Raw genomic sequence first — 22,759 nt, 5'->3', positions numbered from 1 at the left:
GGTGCCTCTTATTAAGGGACAATCCTAGAATCCCTAGGGCATTAATAAATTTCATCAAGCCCATGGATAAACCCTCTAGTTGAAAGTATCATGCAATTGGGGAGATATTATACCATACTCTGTTTCAATTATTTTTAGAATTTATGGTTTTGAAGGGACCCTTCATATATTACCCTACCAGGTGCCTCTAAAAATAGGAATAGTTGAGATATTATGGCAGTTGGGAGGATTGGAGGAAACCTATTTGGTAAGAAGACAAAGAGGCTCATTTTTTCCAATGTGTATTGTAGCCCACCATTTTGTAATTACAAAAGGTGGCTGGTTGTTTTTACACAAGTTTCTAGACTAGTATAAGATGGCTATGTCTCATCCCTATTTTTGTGATACTGAGGGATTTTATGATTTGGTCATAAAACATCAGCCTTATTACCTTGAGGATATAATAAGGAATGAGTTCTCTTTGCAGGAGCAAGAGACCAAAAAGGAGAAGTGGAAGGTTTTTTCAAGAATTTTGGAATTTATTCATTGTTTTGACAAAGATTATGAGCCTCTTGATAATGCAAAAATAGAGGTAGATAAAATAAATAAGCTCATGCTTAACTTTCCTTAGATAATGGAAACAATGAATGAGATGAAACAATTCTTCATTAATGCCTATCCAAATAAAGCCAACGAGGTCATGAGGAGATTGGCATTCACTCCTAATATTGAAACAGGGTAGTTAGTTGTCCAAAAAAGACCAAGCTACAATGTGATCCAAAATAAGAAGGCCACTGTAGATAAAGGCAAGCAAATAATAGGATCAACTAGTGTTGTTTTGGAAGAAAGACCTGATGAGCCATTACCCAAGAGGGAAAAAATAAAAAAAGAACAAGGTCCCCACATTGAGGAATATTCACCTACCTAATCCCCTTTGCAAATTGGAGAGGAGTAGGTCATTGAAGAGAAAGTAGAATAGCTAGGGTCCCAATGGGGGGTATTTATTACCCAAGTAGAGTTAGAAGAGGGAAATCCTCAAGAACCTCCAATGCCAAGCCTTGATTTGATAGTGGCAAGTTACAAAGGAAGGGAATTGGACCCTGTATTAGAATAGGCTAGCCACAAATTTTTGTCAGATAATTATTTTAAAGAGATCAAAGTTTCACAATCCATTGTATTGTATTGATACATTTATGGATTCAATTGTGTTAAGATTTTTACCATCAATGTTTTGAATCACACTATGTGATCCATCATCAAGATGAAGAGCAAGATATGCAAACCAAAGTAGGTTGTAGATAATGGCTAACCCAAAAGATAGAGGGACCAAGGCATGAAAGATAGTACACACCTTGAGGTTGAAGAATAAAATAAAATAAAATAATAAGAGACAATAATAGAGTAGACAGAAGGACAAGGGGCCAAAAGGAACACATTCCAAGCACAAACCAGAAAAGAAATAGAAACTTAAAAAGAACTAATTGAATAAAGTGTTGAATTAACAAGTGAAGATATCAAAATTATAAAAGAACATGTAAAATGAGATAAAACTAAGAGTGTGCCTTAAATTATAGATTAACGATGAAAGATAATAGGAATGCAATAGAATATATCATATATACATAGGTAAAAGACGTGAAAAGGACAAGGATGATAAATACATGCTTGTGTGTGTGTGTCTATATATATATAAGAAAATAAAAAATGTGTGTAATATGTATGTGTGTGTGTATGTAATAATATGTGTGAGTGTGTGTATTTATATTGTGTATGAGCTATATATATATATATATATATATATATATATATATATATATATATATATATATATATATATATATATATATATATATATGCTAAGTGTATGTATAAATACATATATGAATATGTATATATTTATATATATTATATATAATATATATATGCATAAGTATATATGTATATATATAATATATATAAGTATATATATACATATATACTTATCCATATATGTGTGTGCGTGTGCACTTATATATAAATATATGCATGTGCATGTATAACATTATGTGTATATGTGAATTAATATAAGTATATTAATTCACATATACACATAATTTTATACACGCTCATGCATTTATTTATAGGCTTACATATATAATTTTACATATATGTATTCGCATGCACTCATACACTTTATAAATAAACACAGTCATATTACACACACATTTTTTATATGTTTAGATTATATATACATAGCTCATACACAATATAAATATGCACACTCACACATAGCATTAAATACACATACACATATTTTATTTGTTTCACACATATTACTCACACATTTCTCATTTGTTTGCACATGCATGCATGCACGCGACGTGTGCCCACACACACACACAAACATGTATTTATCATCCTTGTCCTTTTCACATCTTTTATGTATGTATATATGATATATTCTATTGCATTCCTATTATCTTTCATCATCAAACTATAATTTAAGGCACACTCTCAATTTTATGTCATTTTACATGTTCTTTTATAATTTTGATATCTTCACTTGTTAATTCAACACTTTATTCAATTACTTCCTTTTTAGTTTCTATTTCTTTTCTAGTTTATCCTTGGAATGTGTTCCTTTTGGCCCCTTGTCCTTCTATCTACTCTATTATTGTCTCTTATTTTTATTTTATTTTCATTCTTCAACCTCAAGGTGTGTGCTATCTTTCATGCCTTGGTCCCTTTATCTTTTGGGTCAGCCATTATTTGCAACCTACTTTTTTTTGCATCTCTTGCTCTTCATCCTGATGATGGATCATGTAGTGTGATTCAAAATGTTGATGGTAAAAATATTAACACAATCAAATCTAGAAACATATTAGTAAAAGATAATGATTTTGTTAAGCCAAGAGCCTTCTACTAGTTTGTTTGGAGAACAAATATAGGGGTTTTTGAAGAAAGGTACAATAAATTGAGCACAAAACATTTAGAGATGAAGGAAGTAGATGCAAAAAACTAAATAAGAAGGAGATGAGACAAGAATTTAGGAACTTGACCCTTGAGGAAAGGAGACAAATGGTAAGAGCATCTGATGTTTTGTTGCTATCTAATTAGGATATAGCAGATGCTCTAGTTTTTAATTCTATTTCTAATAAACTAAACATATAGGATCAGAATAAGAAAGAAATAAAAGGTGCCACATTCACTATAGACCATGCTACCTTAGTAATTTGGTTAATAAGAAAAGGATCCAAGACTATTTCCTCATAGTTAGATGATACTGGATTAAGGGGAACTATAGCAGATGCTCTAGTTTTTAATTCTATTTCTAATAAACTAAACATATAGGATCAGAATAAGAAAGAAATAAAAGGTGCCACATTCACTATAGACCATGCTACCTTAGTCATTTGGTTAATAAGAAAAGGATCCAAGACTTTTTCCTCATAGTTAGATGATACTGGATTAAGGGGAACTATAATTGTGAAGAGGGTAGAAGATATAACCAATGTGGAGGCTGCACATTTGAATGTTGGTACATCTAACCTAGCTTTGGCCATTGTAGAGAGAGGTGAGCAAGAAAGGTTAGCATTGCAGGATAAGTATGAAAAATCTTTAGGGGCCTATAATAAAGAATTTCCAAAAAGAATTGAAATTGAAAATAAAATGAGGGGATAGTCTTCTAGGCCAAGGATCACATACCCTTGCCCACCAGTGGAACCTTTTAAATCTACTCCCCTTAGTTAGATTCGTAATACACCATAGAGGCCATAGTATTATACAACTAGAGATTTTGAAGAAGAGAAGAGAAAATTGTGGGTCTTACATGTAGAGCTAAATGTGCAGTATGAGGATAAACTGAGAAAGGCTCTCATGTATTTGGTTAATAAAATTGAATGACCATTGTTTTATGATTAGTTAGAAAAGGTAATAAACATATGGGAGGAAATAAAAGCAAGTGATGAGACTTTGAAACCCATTGTCAATACATGGAGTAAAAGGAGAAAAGAGGTCACCTTTTTATGTTATTCTATTATAAAATTTTTGCATGACCACATAGAAAAAACTTATGATGTTACTAATGATCTTCCAAATCTAATGATAGAAGAGCTAGCTTATAGAGAAGAATTGTTACTTACTTGGATAAGTATAGAAGTGAAATTTTTTATTTATTTCCATATGCTTTGGATAAGAAGAATAGATTGAAAAGTAAGGATGAATGGGACAAAGAATTAGATGACTTGTTATTTTTGAGAATAATAGAGTCATTAATGAAAAAGGACATGCATGTTCAACAACCACAATCGAGGAAATTTTGAAGGTCCAATTATTCTTTGATTCTTTAAAACAAGATTTTGTTAGAATTGATAAAGAGGCAAAGTATGTGATCAAGAAGCAAAATGATATTCTGCAGTTTAACTAGCTAGATGACACACTTTTTGACAAGTGGATGGTAGATATTACTTTTTATGAGTAGTGATAGGAAGTTGAAAGTGATAATGATGAGATGGATCAAGATGAAATATAGATCATTGATACACCTATAAGAGATTAGAGGAAAGAGGAGGACAAAGACAAGAAACCAATTGCAATTGTAGGTTCTAAAGCCTAGAATGATGACATGGTAGAAGAAGAAAAAAGAATAAATATGGTGTTATTAGTTCATGATGAAGCTAGCAGAGATCCCCGAGTTGAGATTAACTTGTAAATATCAGAACAGAACACAACATTGGCAAGTTTGATGGTTGCATATTCCAAGGAATCAGAATGGCACAAGAGTCAATCATGGAATCCGTAGCATTTGGAGATGTAATAGAAGAGGGGCCCACCAAAAAATTACTTTGATAAACAAGTTTTCTATTACAAATTTTTTTTTTTGTGACAACAAAATGTGAATATCTATTGTTGTAAATGATAGGTATCATTTTCTCTAAGCCTAAAGCGTGTTGCATCTCACCCTTTATAAGTGAGATTCTAGGGCTAGAGAAAGGGTTTGGATAGTTGTATCACTTTTAGTTTTTATGTAAGTTTGTCTTTAAGTCTATTTGGTCCAATACCTTGATGTGAACACTACGATGTATTCCTCTATAGTTGTTTGAGAATACATTCCATATTGCAAGATATTGTGGTTTCATCTTAATTCATCTTGAGTTTCACACTAATTGTACCTAGTTTTAAAAAGATATTAATATAAACTGGACTATCTCCATTAATGTTTTTGTTGAATTTTGTCTTTATTCTATTACCTGGTTATTGTGAAGTTGTACAAGTAAAGCTTTTCCAATCGAATGCAACTAAATCAAATTGTATGTTAATTCACTATTATGATCAATTCAATGAATTAAATAAATGATTTAGTGATATTGATATGATCTCCATGATAATAGGAAGGATGTATGTAAGTATGATTTTTAGTAATAACTGTTGATATTATTGATTACAAAGCAATTAATCAGATCTAGGAATTGAGTGAACTCTAAATTCCAATGGACGAGGCATTGATCTATCAAATTTAGTTTGTATATGAAGAAATCATAGGCAAGCATCAAGTTCAAATTCAAAATTAATTTTTAGTTTATTGTTTGAAAGATATTAATGTTGGTCAATACTTGTTTGTATTTTATCTCTAAGCCTTAGTTATCTACTATTGCTAGAAATACTTGTAAATCTAAGAAGAATTGTGACCAAATCTTCTTATAAGGGATATGTATTATCTTAAAGTGTAATGGAATGAGAAAACTATTTCTACGATGTTGTATACAAAATAGCTTCCATCCCTCAGGTATACCCACCTTGGTTCTATAGAGCTTAAAGAGTAGGAAATCTATTTTGATTTTGTTGTAGTTGGGTCCAGATAAGAAACACATTCAATTGTTTATAGGATGTAGCTGACCCTTAGATTATTTGTGCTCTTGTTATCTTGGTATTGAGAATTTTGTTACTTAATAGTAGAAAAACACCAACAACTACCAAGGATATAATGCAAACATCATAAACCATTTCTCAAGTACTCTATCTTAGTATTTCTCTCATTAAATTAGGTACAACTTATATACTTCTTTGACTTACATATTGTGCATTGATCCTTCACATTAGGACATTGTACCAAACATGTACATGAACACACATCACTAGAAAATCAAAACATTGTTCACACAACTAAGATCTTTATCTACTACTCTACCAGTCTTCACAAACTTACTACAATATTGACATCAATGAAAAAAATAGTCATGAATGTAACATGTCAATACTAATCCAATGCTTAGGATACTCCCTCCAAAGGAATATCATCATAATTCATGCTAACAATCTTCACTTTTGGAATTGATGGCAACATAGATGAAAAACATCTAGGTTCCAAGAATACCAAATAGTACTCTATTATTTTTGTTGTTTCTATTCTCATTTCTTCAAATCTTCTTCATTAATCAAATCTAAAAACCTCTGGAGCACTACTCTACTCAAAATCTTCTTAGGATTGGCAATAGTTGTTCATAGTAACAACTCACCATACATCATAATTCCTCATGTTTTATATCTCCCCCATAGAGATATTCTTCCTTCTTTCTTACATGAATCTTTCTAAATATCCCTAATAAAGTAGATATTTTCATGCACTCTTCTCCCCATACATAATTAGGAGATGCTTTTCATGCATATTTTCCCCCATTAACATCAATGACAAATGCATTATTATGTCAATTTACTACTCCAAGTCTTCAACCAACTCAAGTGTCCAATGACATTGTTCAATACCAAATACCAAGAGTCCTCAATGACTCAACTCATCACAAAAACTTCCCCATAGAGGAAGCATTAACATTTAGTCTAGTCTAACAATAGTTCTTAGTACCACTAGACTAATGCAATCTCAACATCATTTACTCTTAAGTACGTAGGAGCATAACCCCAAGCATACCTCTTAGGTACTCAAATGTATCTTTAAGTAAAGGCTTACTAAAGACACCTATAATTTGATCTTTAGTACTCACATATTCTAGTTTAATCTCTTTTTTTTCTTCCTTCCCTCTCGAGACATGATACCTAATAGATATATGCTTAGTCTTAGAATGAAATACATGATTCTTAGAAATGCTTACTATACCTGTGTTATTATAGTATATGATAATAGGTTCTGTAAACTCAATCCTGATATCCTTCAACATTTGTTTCATCTACATAACTTGACTACAATTATTTTTTTACTGCTACATAATATGCTTTTGTTATACTTTGTGAGATACAATCTTGTTTCTTTCTTAGCTAAGAAACCAATTAACTTCCAAGAAAAAATGCTCCATCAGTCATGTTCTTTCTATCATTTACACTGCCAGCCCAATCTGCATCAATATATGTACATAGAGTGAAATAACTTGATCTATCATATCAAATTCCATAGTTAAATGTTCCTTTCAAATATTTGAATATCCTCTTTACTACTACATAATGATACTCTTTAGGATCAGCTTGAAATCTAGCTACAATCCCAACTATATTTTCTAAATTTGGTGTAGTGTGAGTTAGATGTTGTAAACTTCCAATCATGGATCTGTACTTCTTCTACTCAATTGTAGGTGTCTCACCTTTTCTAGATATCCTGTGACCAATTATCATAGGTGTAATGATTTACCAATAGACTTATGACTTTCCAATCCAAATATCTTCAACAACTATTTTAAGTACTTAGCTTGTGAAATGAAAATACCATCATTATTCTACAAAATCTACAATATTAGGAAAAAAATTAGTTCTCCTATCATACTCATTATAAACTCATTCTTCATCTCTTCAACAAACTTATCACTTTCTTTTTCATTGCCTCCAAATATGATATCATCAATAGATATAACTATTATCAACAAACCATTCTCAATTTCTTTCAAATACAATTTACTATCTACCATACCTTTATCAAATCCAAGTTTTGTCAAATAATTGTCCAACATTTCATATTAGGTTCTAGGTACTTTCTTTATTCCATATATAGATTTCTTAAGTCTGCATACCATATATTTGTCTTCTATCAAATGAAAACCTTTAGGTTGCTCAATGTAAACCTCTTTTTCAAGTTCTCAATTCTAGAAAGCTATTTTAATATCCGTCTAATATACTTTGAACTTCTTATTCACTGCATAATATAAGAACATTCGTACTATTTCCATTATGGATATAGGGGTATATGTCTCCTCACAATCTATTCCTTGTTGCTACAAGTAACCTTTGCATACAAGTTTGGCCTTGTTTCTCACAACTTCACCTTGTTCATTCATCTTAGTTTTGAATACCTATTTGGTTCCCATCACATTTTCATCTTTAGTTATAGGAACTATCTCCAATTTTTAATTATTCACAATCTAATCTAGTTCTTCTTTCATTGCTTGAATTCAATGACTATCTTTATAGGTTTCATCTACACTTTTAGGTTCAACTTCAGAAATCAGACATAATTCCTCATTAACTTTATTTCTTATCATCACACATTTGTCTTTACTTCCAATTATTTTCTCTAGAGGGTGATTCTTTGTCATGTTATTGTTAGAGGTAGGAGTTGACATTTCAACACTTATCTCATCTCTAAGTTCAGAACTTTTTTCTCCTCTTTTCTCTATAGTTTGTGCATCATTATTAAGATCATTGTTAGTCTCAAAGAAAACTTATACATTCTATCTAATAAGTCTTGAATTATCTTCATCTTCATTTGAATTGTAAACTAACATATTCTCCTCATTTCCAAACTTTTCATCAATCTTTACATTTGTGCACTCAACCATTGTCTTGGTTCTATGATTAAAAAATCTATATGCCTTACTTTTCAATGTATAGCCAAGAAACATACCTTCATCACTTCCTAGATCAAACTTAACAATATCACCATCTCTCTTAATATAAAACTTACTTCCATATATTTTGAAATACTTAACTGATGGTGAGTGACCAAACTATAATCCATGAGGGGTCTTGCTCATACCTTTTTTTATATGTACTTTGTTCATAGTGTACACTATTGTATTCAATAATTTTCTACAAAATGTATTGAATATATCATTTTGAAATACCATCACTCTTGCTACCTTTTCTATTGATCTATTTCTTCTTTTTGCAACCCCAATTTGTCTAGGTGTCATAGGTGAAGATAGTTGTCTCTTGATTCCATTCTTTTCAAAAAATATATTAAACTCTCTAGAGGGGAACTCTCCTCCTCTATGAGATCTCAAACATTTAATCTTAACACTAGATTCATTCTCAACTCTATTCTTAAATACCTAAATCTTCTCAAAAGCTTTAGACTTCTCTTTAAGAAATGCTACCCACATCATTCTAGTGAAATCATAAAAAAGTCATGAAATACCTTTCACCATAGAATCCTCTTGTTCTAGAGGGGCCACTTAGATCTATGTGAAAAATTTATAGTTTCTCTGTGGTTTTGAACTTCTTACTAGGAAATGATATCTTCTTTTGCTTAGCCAAAATACATTCTTTGCAAATAAAATTAGTAGCCTTTATTATCCTAGGAAAATCTCTAACTGCAAACATGCTACTAACTTTTACAATTTTATCAAAGTTTAAATGATAGAATCTCCTATGCCATAACCAATTGTTATCCACTTTAGTAACCAAACATGTCATTTTAGTGGGATTCAACTTACATTTCCTTGGGACCTAGTTCCAATTCTAATCAACTTACCATATTTATGCTTGATAGTGCAATTTTTTTTTGTGAATTATAATTTATACCCAATGTCCACCAGTTGTCCAACACTCAAAATGTTATGCTTTAATCTATCAACAAGATAAACATCACCACTATCTATTATCCAATCATATTTCTTTTCAACTTGGGAAACTAGAGTCTATTCTTCTCTAATTTTTCTATAAATATCATCTTCCTTAATTGCTACAAACCCTAGCTCATCATCACTTTAATTTTGAACTTTTTCATTAAATTCTTCTTCTTCATTAGCATACAAGCAATTCCTAGGTCTCCTAGAATTGAACATTCCTTTATACCTTTTCTCTATTTTAGGACATTTAGATGCATAATGACCAAACTCATTATATTTCCAACATTTAAAGATATTCTTACCATCTTTTTATCTTCTCATAAGAAGTGATATACCTTCTTCAATATTCTTTTCTTCATCAGATATGGTTTTTCTACTACTAGAAAAATCTCCATGTGTACTTGTACTTCTAGAAAGGCTTGGCCAGACATTTAGGTCACTAAAGACTATCTCAATTCTAGTTAGATCTCTAGATTATCTCAAACTTACTTCTACTATTTCCAATCTTCCAAGTAGTGTCTCCCTGGAAACATCTTCTTCCTTGGTTCCACCATATGAATTTATCCCTACAATTTTTTTTGATATCTTTTAAATATAACTTCTCATAGATTCATCTTCCAACATTTTAGCATCTTGAAATGCACATATCCAATTCTACAATTTTACTCTTTTAGTATGTGTATCAACTTTGAAAATAGATTCTAAATTTATCCAAATCTTATGAGATTTTGAATTAACTTTACCTACCTATATTGATTCTCCTAAAGATCTAATAGAAAAGCTTCTCTAGCTCTCATGTTGCACATGAATAGATCTCTCTCTTCTTCATTGCATTCTTCAAGTTTCCCTTCTTTGACATTTGTGTTTTCACTCTTTGTCAAGAGCCAATAACCTAGACCCATACAAAGAAAATGATTCTTCATCTTCTCCTTCAAAATGTCATAATTGGTCCCATCAAATCTAAGAATATAATTTCTAAAAATATTTTTCATCGATCTCCCAAAGCTATTAAGATTATCCTTCAAGGACCCTCTTGTTGATTTCCAACTTCAAGATAATGATCCTATGCAAATTAACTTTCTAGATTATTTTATCATGCATGTTACTAAGTTGGAAAAATTTCTTTGATGGATCCCACACTCAAAATGACACTAGTGCTAAAATTCTATTTGTTACACCTCATAGCTATATTATTCCTATGTCCTACAAAATATTATTTCCTTACACAAACAATATTGAAACATACGAGGATCTTACTATTGTGGTCTCACAACACAAGCCCCACTGTGAGTCACAAAATGGAAACCTCCTATTTTTAAAATCCTCTATGATGCACCTAGTCTAATGCCTGAGTCATTTAGGACCCTTTCCTAGGTATAGGTCAATCCCTAGTCTTTGATTATGTACTAAAAAATAGGTTAGAAGGGTAAAAAAATTAGTTTAAGGGGTGATTTTTTTCTTACAAGTGCTAAAGGCACACTTGTCCACCTTTGAGAGGTGCACACTTTTGCACCCTTTAGAAGTACACACTTTTGCACACTCCTAGGGTCTACACTTACACTAGGGTAAGTCAATAGACTTTAACATCCCCTCCATTCCAAATTCTCTTCTAGCTCCAACTCCAAATGTGCATGTCTGCACACTTGATAGCTTCACAAGTCCTCTAGTCTACATGTCCTCTTTTCAACCCTTTAGAGGTAATCACTCCTATTAGAAGTGTGTACATGTACACTTTCTCATGTTCTCACACTTAAGAGGTGTTCATGTACACACTAAAGAGAAACTAAACTCCCTCTTGATATAGTTCACACCCTGCACATGTGCACAATTGTGGACATTATGCTCAAATCCAAAAAGCAAATGCACAATAGCACACCCTACACACTTGTGTAAATGTGCAAAACAAACATTTGAGTGGTTTTTCATCAATTTTTATCAGTTTAATTGTTTTTTGCTCAATTTTTCATCAGTTCAGGTAGTGGCTAAGTCCCCTTAGGGTAGATATCAAATTACTAATATTTTATGTTTTGTAGATATAATGGCATCATCATTTTCCTCCATGGCCCCAAATATGACACCTAAACTGGTAGTGTTCAAATATGAAGGAACTTAAAAGAAATCAAGGTTCTAGGACAAACATATAGAGATCTAGGACATGTAACTAGGAAACATTGACTAGAATACTTTCTTCAAATTGTCCAACAAACCAAATGAAATAATGGTATTGACATTAATTCAAAGTGGGTTATTGAATGTTGCTTCACACCCTACATCAGTTCAATCCTCTAAATTGATCATGAATCTAGCTCATAATTGCATGCTAGATGAAAAGGTCATAAAGAGTGTCACAAGAGATATTCCTTGACCTTAGGCCTATTGGCATTAAGTTATTATTGCCATCAGTGACAACACTTATCCATATTAGTATAGCTACCAAGCTCAGCACTCAGTTTCCTACACTCACTGAGCTTCACAGTTTACACCAAGCATCTACAATGTATACCGAGCATTCAATAGTTACCTTATAGGTTCATCACTTAAGTAGTTCATACCAAGCTTTGTAGTTCACATCGAGCATTCTAGTGTTCACCAAGCTTCATAGTATTTACTAAGCAATGGAAGCATAATATTTACTGAGTAATGAAAGTGTAGTGTTTATTGAGTGAAGGAAGTGTAGTGTTTACCGAGTAATGAAATTTTAGTGTTTATCAAGTGAAAGAAAGGTAAACAAAGGATTTAATTTTTACTGAGTGATACTATATCTACCAAGTCTCCAATGGTTACTGAGTTTAGAACTATGTCAAGTGGTTAGTATGGACCGAGCCTTCACTTCTACCGAGTGCATTACGATGTCGAGTAATGCAATGGACACCGAGTGTCAAAAGGTCACCAAGTTAGTTCAATGAACTCAGGTTTTCTACTATTTAGCCAACTTAATAATATTTTGTTCACTTGTGTTTTAGCTGACCTTGCAATTTTAATTATTGGAATGATATATATGTAATGTCTTATATCATTTGCAAAAAAATGGATGAGAGTACTAAGAGAGGCATGTAATATTTTGAAGTGTAAATACGAATCAGCAGAAGAGTAGAATATTCAGCAAGGTCTACAAGGAGCAGTAAAGATTCATAAATTACAAGAGGTGATCTATACTTCAAGGATCTAATCAGCAAATCAAGTTTGTAAGTAGATCCACTATTTCATCCTAACAAGTGAATCAGTTTTGTAAATCCTTTAATAGGGTAGACTTAACAGTCTTTGTATAAATCTCCTAATAGAGTGCATACTTTAGTGTATGTTTGTAAATCCTCTAACAAGGTGGACCTACTAGTCTTTTTTCTCCTAACAGGGAAGATCACTAGAAGTGGTCAATGTAAGCCTTAATAGGCCAACTTCATACTGCAGTAATGAAGTTTTGTGGGTATCATCCCCATCCCAATTTTACTTTCTATTTGGAAGGTTTCTAGGTTACCAAATCACTATGTACATGTGTTATAAATGTTTGTTCTCTCACATATGCAGTTGATTAAATGAATGAATTGAGAATAGTATATATAAAGTTAAAGTGTTGAATTGTTTTAAAAGTTTTGGTGTTACCGATTCACCCCTCCCCTCTCAGTAACATATCATATCTTGAATATTTCCAACAATTGGTATCAGATCTTTATGGTTCTTAGGATAAAGTTTGATAGCTTGAGCAAAGATCAAGGAAAATGGAGATATTTAGACTTGACAAAGCTATTGAAAATGAAAAGCTAGATCTGAAAATGGCCATGGCTCAACTCAAAGAAGAAAAGGAGCATCTGTCTCAATCCCTAAAGAGAAGGAAGGAACTTGCAAGACAAATGAATGACCATTAGCATGTTGAAGAAAATATTGAAGACCTTTTACCATCAAGTAGCTCAAATGAAGTAAATGAGGCTATTAAGGAACTCCTAGCAAAGAATGGCTCTTTGCAGGAAGAGGTAAGAAAGCTTAAAAGAGAACAAGAAATTCAATCAATTAGGCTATGTGAAGTTTTAGAATAAAGAAACAAGGCAACTGAAGACTTAGAAGCAAGAAATAATCAATCCCTTTAGCATGAAAATCTTGTGGATCAACTATCTAATGCAAATAAAGAAATATGAATCTAAGATCTAAAAATGAAAGCCTAAGGAATGATTTGATCACTGAAAGACAAATCAATGAAAGCTTACAAAGTGACTTGAGATCTGAAAGACAAATCAATGAAAGTTTGGAAAATGACATAATCACTGAAAAAAATCAATGAGAGAAAGATGAAATCTCAAGCAGACATGACTCAATTAAATCAACAAAGTGAGTAGAATCTTCATAGACAAAAAGGTAAAGCTGGACTTGGTTATAAGGAAGAAGGTGAAACCTCCAAAGAAGGTGCCCAAAAGAATCAAAGACCTACTTGCAATCTCTATGGTAAGTTAGGTCATACATCAAACAAATGTTAGAGTAATGGAAAAGCCAAATTCAAATGTAAATGCTATAATTGTAGTCAGCATGGTCATAAAGCTAATGAATGCAAGGAGAAACCAAAATTTGAAGGAAATTGTCACAAATGCAAGAAGCATGGTCACAAGACATCCCAATGCAGATCCAAATCATTCAATCCTTCTAAACAACTTGTTAAAGCAATATTTGGATGGGACTACAATACCTGGTGTAGATGTCATTATTGTGGAAAATATGGACACATTGGCTAAGATTGTGCAAGACATCACCTAAGGAAGAAGGACACTACTGTAAGGTGTTTTACATACACTAAACTCAGTCATATAGCTAAAAAATGCATGAACATAGGAAGAGTCGAAGATGAAAATAAAACTAAAGCTGATAACATTTGGAAGCAGATGAGGCAATAGTGGATTCCAAAATCTACCGAGCAAAATAGTTCAAATGATGGCAATGTCACTCAAGAAATGGGTGACTCCACCATCTCTAGTTAGATCCATAAATAAGGATATAGAACTGTATCTTATAGTAATATCTCAAGCAGTTCCAAAATAAAAGAAAGAAAAATGATCAAATCAGTATTCCAAATACACAAAGATCAAAGAAAGTGTATCTTTTGCCGAGTTGCATCTACCAAGGAAAGTGGGTTGAAGACCTTACCGAGCTAGGTTCAGAGTAAAAAAAGTTTTGTTCGATCACCGAGTTGCAAGCTTCTATCGAGCAAGTCAATGACAGCCTGTCAAGCACTATGTCATCTTAGCTACCTTCATACCAAGCATTAATGAAAAAAATTTCATCAAAAGAGAAGAATTTGATTTCATTCTTCATCGTGATTTCAGAGCTAAGAAATTTTTAAGTGCAATTCAAGCAATTCTGAGTGATTCCAAGCAATTTTCTAGTGAAAGATTTGTTTGAAAAATTTCTATCTTTTACTGAGCATCAATGGCATCTAGGAGCAGTAGCAACACCAAGGCAAAGAAGGGTTTAGAGATGCTAGTAAAGGGTATAGAATGGAAAGTGTCCAACTTCAAAATTGTTTCGGCCATTGTAGAATCACTTGACCCTAATGGTGTTCAATCTAAAATTCCACCAAAGGTACTCCTTATAAATGATATTTGTACACATTTTAAATGCTCTATTCAAGAGATTGGAAACCTAGAGATGGACAATGCCCTAGGAGAAATGAGTGTTGATGGCTCTTTGAAACCCGAACATAAGCATATTCAAACCAAAGGCTTGACTCATATCTCACATATGCCAAGAAGCTTCCAAACCAAGTGGATTAGTTATATTTTGAGTTGGGTGCACAATGGGAAACTATGGTTAGAGCAGCCAATGTTAATCACAAAGAAGATTATTCAAGAAATCACAGGTCTCCCTATGCTCAACAAAGTGAAGGTTACCAAAACCCTAGGATGGGATGAGTTATAGAAGCAAACCCTAGTTGAATGGGATGGTAGAGGTTTGAAGGTTAGCATTGTATCTGATGTCAAACTAAAATTTGGAACTCATGTCATTGTCCACAAAATCTATAGCTCTAGTCGACTGAATAGTGTACCCTATGAGGCAATGGATTTGGCCTTCAAAATTGTAAAGAAGAACCTTGAATTTGACCTATTAGAATTACTATTGAAACAATTAAACAAGAACATGGATAGTATAAGGACTTCAAAGAACAATCCCTATAAATTTGGTTATTTTTTGACTTGTTTATTCTTCTAGATTCAAAAATTATTTCCATCTAAAGGAACTGTAGTGTGGAGAAAAGATATTCCCATTCTTTATCAGATTAATGAGTTTGTTGCAGAAATGGGTGAAAATTTTGATAGCATCATGGATAATCATTTTGAAGATTTCAAGGAAAGGATGAATAATAGGTTTTGAATTTCACTAAAATTGGTTGAAGACTACAAAGATCATGTATGCTTTATGGTTGTTTGTGATAAGGTATACATTCAGGTAGTCAGACCCTGAGTTGCATGGGTGAGACCTCTTCCTTATGAGGTTAATATTGATGAGGCCAAGGACATTATTGAAGCATTGGTGAATGAGCCAGTAGACCCAAAGCAACAAATTTTTGGAGCATATGATGAGACAAAGGCTAGAACTGAGCTTGAAATCAAGCTACCCTAGGCTATAAGCAAAGGCAAGAGGAAGATAGCTAAGTTGAAAACTGCTACCGGCCCTCTTATGCTTATAGAAGGAAAAGGTGAGGATGAAGAAGATGATGAAGAAGAAGGAGGTGAAGAAAAAGAAGAACATGAATTTGAAGAGGAACTACCAAAGAAGAAAGGTAAGGCAATTATTACCAAACCTAAGAAGAAGCCTACTACAATATTCTCTAGAAGAACTAGAAAAGGCAACTAGGAACCTATACTTGTTAGGCCTCCACTCACATTTGAGGAAAGGCTTAAACAATTGGAAGAGGGAGATGGCATCACAATTTTCAAGGCATTGAAATTTGAAACAAGAACTAATGCTGAGAAAATGCAGATTGAGGAACTAGTACTCAATAAGATGGGTAAATGGAAATACTCCCTGGACCAGCTTGCCCCTCAAATCTCCAAAGAGCTATTGGAGAGATTGCAACCAAGATGGGAGTCAACCACCCAAATGACCAAAGACATATATGAGCAATTTCTGAGGAATCTTCTACCGAGTCTCATTGGACTAGACATTAAGGTAGCTATGAAGAAACATGAAGGTAAAATGTGTTGGAAATATTTAGGATTAACAAAGTTATGGAGAGGGGAGGGGTGAATCAGTAAGCTTTAAAATTTAAACCAATTTAGCATAATAACCAATTCACCATTCATTCATCTACTTTACTATATGCATGAAAAAGATTAACACACTGATTTGGTGACCCAGAAATCTTTCAAATTGAAAGTAAAATTGGGGTGGGGATGATGCCCACGAAACTTCAATACTGTAGTATAAAGTTGGCCGGTTAAGGCTTACAGTGATCACTTCTGGTGATCTTCCCTGTTAGGAGCAAGTAGGACTGTTAGATCCACCTTGTTAGAGGATTTACAAACATATAATGAAGTATGCACTCTGTTAGGAGATTTATAAAAGACTGTTAAGTCTACCCTGTTAAAGGATTTACAAAACTAATTCACCTGTTAGGATGAAGCAGTAGATCTGCTTGCAACTGATTTGCTGATTAGATCTTATGTACTGATCACTTGATGTGATGGATATACCTTTTCTGCTCCTTGATAACCTTGTTGAATACTCCGTTGCTGATTCTCTTTCAATTCTCTCTTACTTTACTGTTACTTCTCTTCATCATATCTATATATATTTCTTGCAAATGGCATAATACATTACCTATATACCATTCCAACATTTACAACAACAAGGTTAGCCAAATAAAAGTGGAAAAAACATTACTGAGTCGGCCGGATAGTAGAAAACTTAGGTTCCTCAAACTCACTCGGTGACCTTCTGACACTCGGCATCCACTACATTACACGGTATCATCATGTACTCAGTAGAGGTAGGGGCTCGGTCCATACTAATCACTCTGAGTAGCTTGGGACTTGGTAACCACTGGTGACTCGGTAAACATTGTGTCATTTGGTAGAAACTAATTCCTTCGATTCACTTGGTAAGCACTGTATACTTCCTTTACCTTTCTGTCTTGGTAATTACTGAAGCCTTCATTTACCTTCCTGACTCGGTAAATACTAAATCCTTCGTTTACCTTCCTGACTCAGTAAAAACTAAATCCTTCATTTACCTTTCTGACTCGGTAAACATTAAAAACCTTTGTTTACCTTTCTGACTCGATAAGCACTAAATCCTTCGTTTACCTTTCTGACTCGGTAAACACTAAAACCTTTGTTTACCTTCCTAATTCGGTAAATACTGCTGAACATACTTTGTAGCCAACGAATGCTTGGTATTAACTGTAAACTGAGTGATGAACTCGGTAAGCATTTAGAATCAAATAAGTGTTGTAACTAATGACAAATGTATCATTTTTCCAACAATCTCCCCCTTTGGCATTAGTGACAAAAACACTTATGAGCCAAAATTTATATACAGGATCTGACAAATTGATTTGATTCTACTGTGCTGAATATACATGGGCTACCTTACATATAACTCCCCCATACAATATACACAAGGTTTTTACATGAGTTATATGACTTTATTTTTTATTTCTTTATTACCTTCTCCCCTTTTGTGTCTGATTTTCTTCTATATATTACTTTTCTCCCCCTTTTTGACAATAATGCCAAAGAATAAAAAATGTATTTACATGGAGATACCAAAATGTGTGATAAACTCAGAATGTACCTAAAGAATTAGTTGCAGAGTTTTATCCCAATTGTCTTGCAGGATTTTACATGTGGAGAGAGCAACTTGAACTTCTGCAGAAAGTTCAATCACATGGTCTGCAACAGAGAAATTATTGTCATGGATCAATGTTTTTGAATATGCAATGTGCTTCTGCATTGTGTTCATGACAGGAAGGATCATATTCTGGATGTCAATCAGAGTAGTCCTGATCCTTGCTTCCTCTCTCAGTAATTCTGCCTATTTCTTTGACAAATATTTGATTCTCAGATGATGGGATGAACTTGCATTGTGGTTAGATTGCAGCAATTAGACACTGACCTTCATATCCGCATCAATTTTATTCAACTTTTCTTTTACTTCCTTTGTATACTCGGTAACATCACAAAGTTTTGCAAAAATTTAGGTTACATTATTAAAAGAATTTTCAATATCAGACAAAATTGAGGTTAATTCAACTTGTTTTAATGAAATATGCTGAGCAATGTGCTCAAGCACCTTATTGTCAAATTTCTTCTCTGCATTTTCTATTAATTTTTCTTGTCTTGAGATATCCTCATTGAATTTATTCACCGCTTCTTCTAGTTGTAAAAAAATGTGTTGAGATGAATCCTATTCAACACCTATAGCCTCTGTTATTATATTTTTAGCACTTTCAATAATTCTATACTCCTGGTCTCTTTCATGCCTGAGCTATTTTTGCCTAGCCTTATGCTCTAATAGCTGACTGATCATTCTCATTTCATCAACTGATGTAGTATCTAGATCTATCTTAGGAATGATAATGTCCTTATCCAAATCTATTTCTTCATCTACTGCCTTACTAGAAAACATGTATCTCTTAGGTTTTTCTTCAGTGACTGCACCTTTGCCCTTTGAAATTGAAACAATAGTTGATGATGTTGGACTGACTATCAAAACTGGAATGGGACCAACTAAACGCAAACTAAGAGAAGTGCTAGCTATATCAAAACTTGATGTACTTCCCAAAAATGATGTACTACTCAAAAATGTACATACTGGTATATTTACAGTTGGAGAACTGACTGGAGCAAAAATTGGGGCCAATGTGGCTGAGAAAGATAAAATTGGTGAGAAACTCGGAAGGCTTACTGTACAAGCTATAGGTGGAAGAGATATACTCGGTGAAGTAGCTACTGCAGTGGATGACTCGGTGGCTGATGATGTGCTTGGAAGCTCGATAACTGAAGAAGTGACTGCTAGCTCGGTAGATGAAGTGCTTGGTACTTGCATTGTAGAAACCTAGAGCTGAGAGGAGACAGGTGGAGATTGATCAATTGATGAGGCTATTGAGCTCACAATCTCACCAATAGAGGCCGCTTCTTCCTCCATTTCTCTTTCAACTTCTTCTTCCTCAATTTATTTTCTAGATTCTTCTTCCTCAATTTCTTTTCTAGCTTCTTCTTCAACTTCTAACATTATTGATTGCAGGTCTTCTAGTATTTCTTCAATGTCATCACCCTCATCATCATCATCATTATCATCACTGTTGTCATTGTCTGTGATTTCAACAGTATCCTCACTGGGTTTGTGTAGATGATAGATGTTTTTCCACATGTTTGTAGCATCATTTACCACATGCTCAATATCTTTGACAAGTATCAAACAAGTGTGGAATCTAATCATCATATTGCCTTCGTGATCTTTCAGAGATTTCTTTACTTCAGCATTAGAGAGATTTGGCAAGAGATTCCTCGGGGTCTACTCATAAATGTCTTTGATAGTTTTTGTTGCAGCTTCCCATCTTGGTTGCAATCTTTCTAATAGCTCTTTGGAGATCTGAGAGGCTATCTGGTCCGGGGAGTATTTCCATTTTCCCATTTTGTTCAGTACCAGATCCTCAATCTGCATTTTCTCCTATTCTGTTCTAGTTTCAAACTTTAATGCTTTGAAGTTTGTGAAGCTACCTCCTTCATCTAATTGTTTTAGTCTTGCTTCAAAGGTGAGTGGAGGCTTAATAAATACAGGTTCCTTCTTTCCCTGTCTTGTTCTCTTGGAGAATACTACAGTGGTTTGTTTTGTAGGTTTGGTGACAGTCACCTTACCTTTCTTTCATTGAGGCTCTTCTTCTTCTTCTTCCTTTTCTTCATCTTCTCCTCTCCCTTTTGTTATCATGAGAGGTCCAGTATCAGCTTTTAGCTTTTCTATTTTTCTCCTGCCTTTAGAGATTGCTTGAGGAAGCTTGATTTCAAGCTCTATTCTAACCTTTGCCTCTTCATAGGTTCCAAATGTAGGCAACTTGGGATATATTTAGCTCATAGGGTAATGGTTTTACCCATGCCACTCGGGGTTTGACTACCTAGATGTAGACTCTGTCATAGTCAACCATGAAACAGACATCATCCTTATACTCTTCAACAAGTTTTGGAGGTATCCTGAACCTATTGTTCATCCTTTCCTTGAAATCTTCAAAATAATTATCCATTACCTTATCAAAATTCATACCCATTTCTGCTATGAATTCATTTATTTGAAACAAAATTGGAGTATCTTTCCTCCATACAACTGCACCCTTAGATGGAAAGAATTTCTGTACATAGAAAAATAAACAAACTAGCAAAGAGCCAAATTTATAAGGGTTTGTCTTTTTAGTTATTATGCTATCCATGTTTTTATTCAATTTTTTTAATAGCACATCAGCTAGGTCAAACTCCATATTTTTCTTTACAATCTTATATGCCAAATCTACAGCCTCACAGGGTACACTATTCAGCCTGCTGGAACTATACAGTTTGTATGCAATAACACAAATACCAAATTTCAGTTCTATATCTGAAATATTGTTGAGTTTTAAACCTCTGCCATCCCATTCAGCTTGGGTTAATTTCTAGAGGTCATCTCGACCTAGGGTTTTGGTGGTTTTGGCTTTGGTCAATATTGGTAAGCCTGTGATCTTGTGGATCATCTTCTTTGTTATGAGGATGGGTTGTTCTAACCACAATTATCCATTATGCACACGGCTTAAGATATACCTTACCCATTTTACTTGGAAACTCCTTGGCAGATGCGGGATATGGGTTAAACCTTTGGTTTCCAAATGTTTGAACTCGGGTTTTAGGGTTCCATCCACGCATAACTCGGCTAGGGTACTATCCATATCTAGTGTCCCTATTTCTTGCATAGTACACTTGAATTGAGTACGAATATCATTGATTAGAAGTACCTTTGGAGGGATCTATGATTGAGCTCCATGTGGGTCGAGTGATTCAGCGATGGCAGGAACAATTTTGAAATTGGGCGCCTTCCATTCAACTCCCTTCACAAGCATTTCAGAACTTTTCTTTGCCTTGCTGCCACTGGTGCTTGCGGATGCCATTGCTACTTGGTGAGAGAACGATTTTGTAACACAATTTCTTTGCTGGAAAATTGCTTCAAATCACTTGAACTTGCTTGGATGCACTTGAAAATATATTTGCTCTGTGAACTTTGAATTCGCGATGAAAAAATGAGATCAGATTTTGCCCTTTTTGATCGAAATCCTGTCATAAATGCTCGGGTATGAAGGTAGCTGAGAATTAGGGTTTTATAAATGGTCACCGACTTACTCGGTAAACCTTGCAACTTAGTGACCACACAAAACTTTCTTATCTTCCCGACCAAGCTCAGTAAAGTCTGAAAATCAACCTTACTCGGTAGATGCAATACTGTGAATTATGACTTGTATCTGCAATACTAATTTATCATTTCCACTCCTTCTTTTTGGAACTACTTAGGATATGGCTTGAGGATGTAGTCCCTTATCCTTCTTGACAAGTCTAATTAGGAATGGTGGAGTCACCCATTCTTAGAGTGACATTTCCATCATTTGAATTTTCTTGCTCTGTAGACTTAGGAATCCACTGTTGTTTCATTTTCTTTCGAATATTATCAGCTCTAGTTTTCTTTTCATCTTCAACCTTTACTATATTCATGCAATTCTTGGCTATATGACCAAGTTTAGTACAAGTGTAGCATCTTATGGTTGTATCTTTCTTCCTTAGGTGATGCCTTCTACAGTTTGTTCCTATGTGTCCATATTCTCCACAATAGTGACATCTACACCAAGTATTGTAATCCCAACCAAATATTTCTTTGACAATTTGTTCTACTAGATTGAGTGATTTTGATCTACATTCAGATGCCTTATGTCCTTGTTTCTCGCATTTGTGACACTTGCCTTCAAACTTTGGTTTCTCCTTGCATTCATTGGCTTTGTGACCATGCTGATTGCAATTGAA

This window comes from Cupressus sempervirens, chromosome 6 (assembly GCF_028749045.1).
Source record: "Cupressus sempervirens isolate cs-2001-9-10 chromosome 6, ASM2874904v1, whole genome shotgun sequence".
Taxonomy (NCBI): domain Eukaryota; kingdom Viridiplantae; phylum Streptophyta; class Pinopsida; order Cupressales; family Cupressaceae; genus Cupressus; species Cupressus sempervirens.
This window is presented reverse-complemented; position numbering follows the sequence as displayed.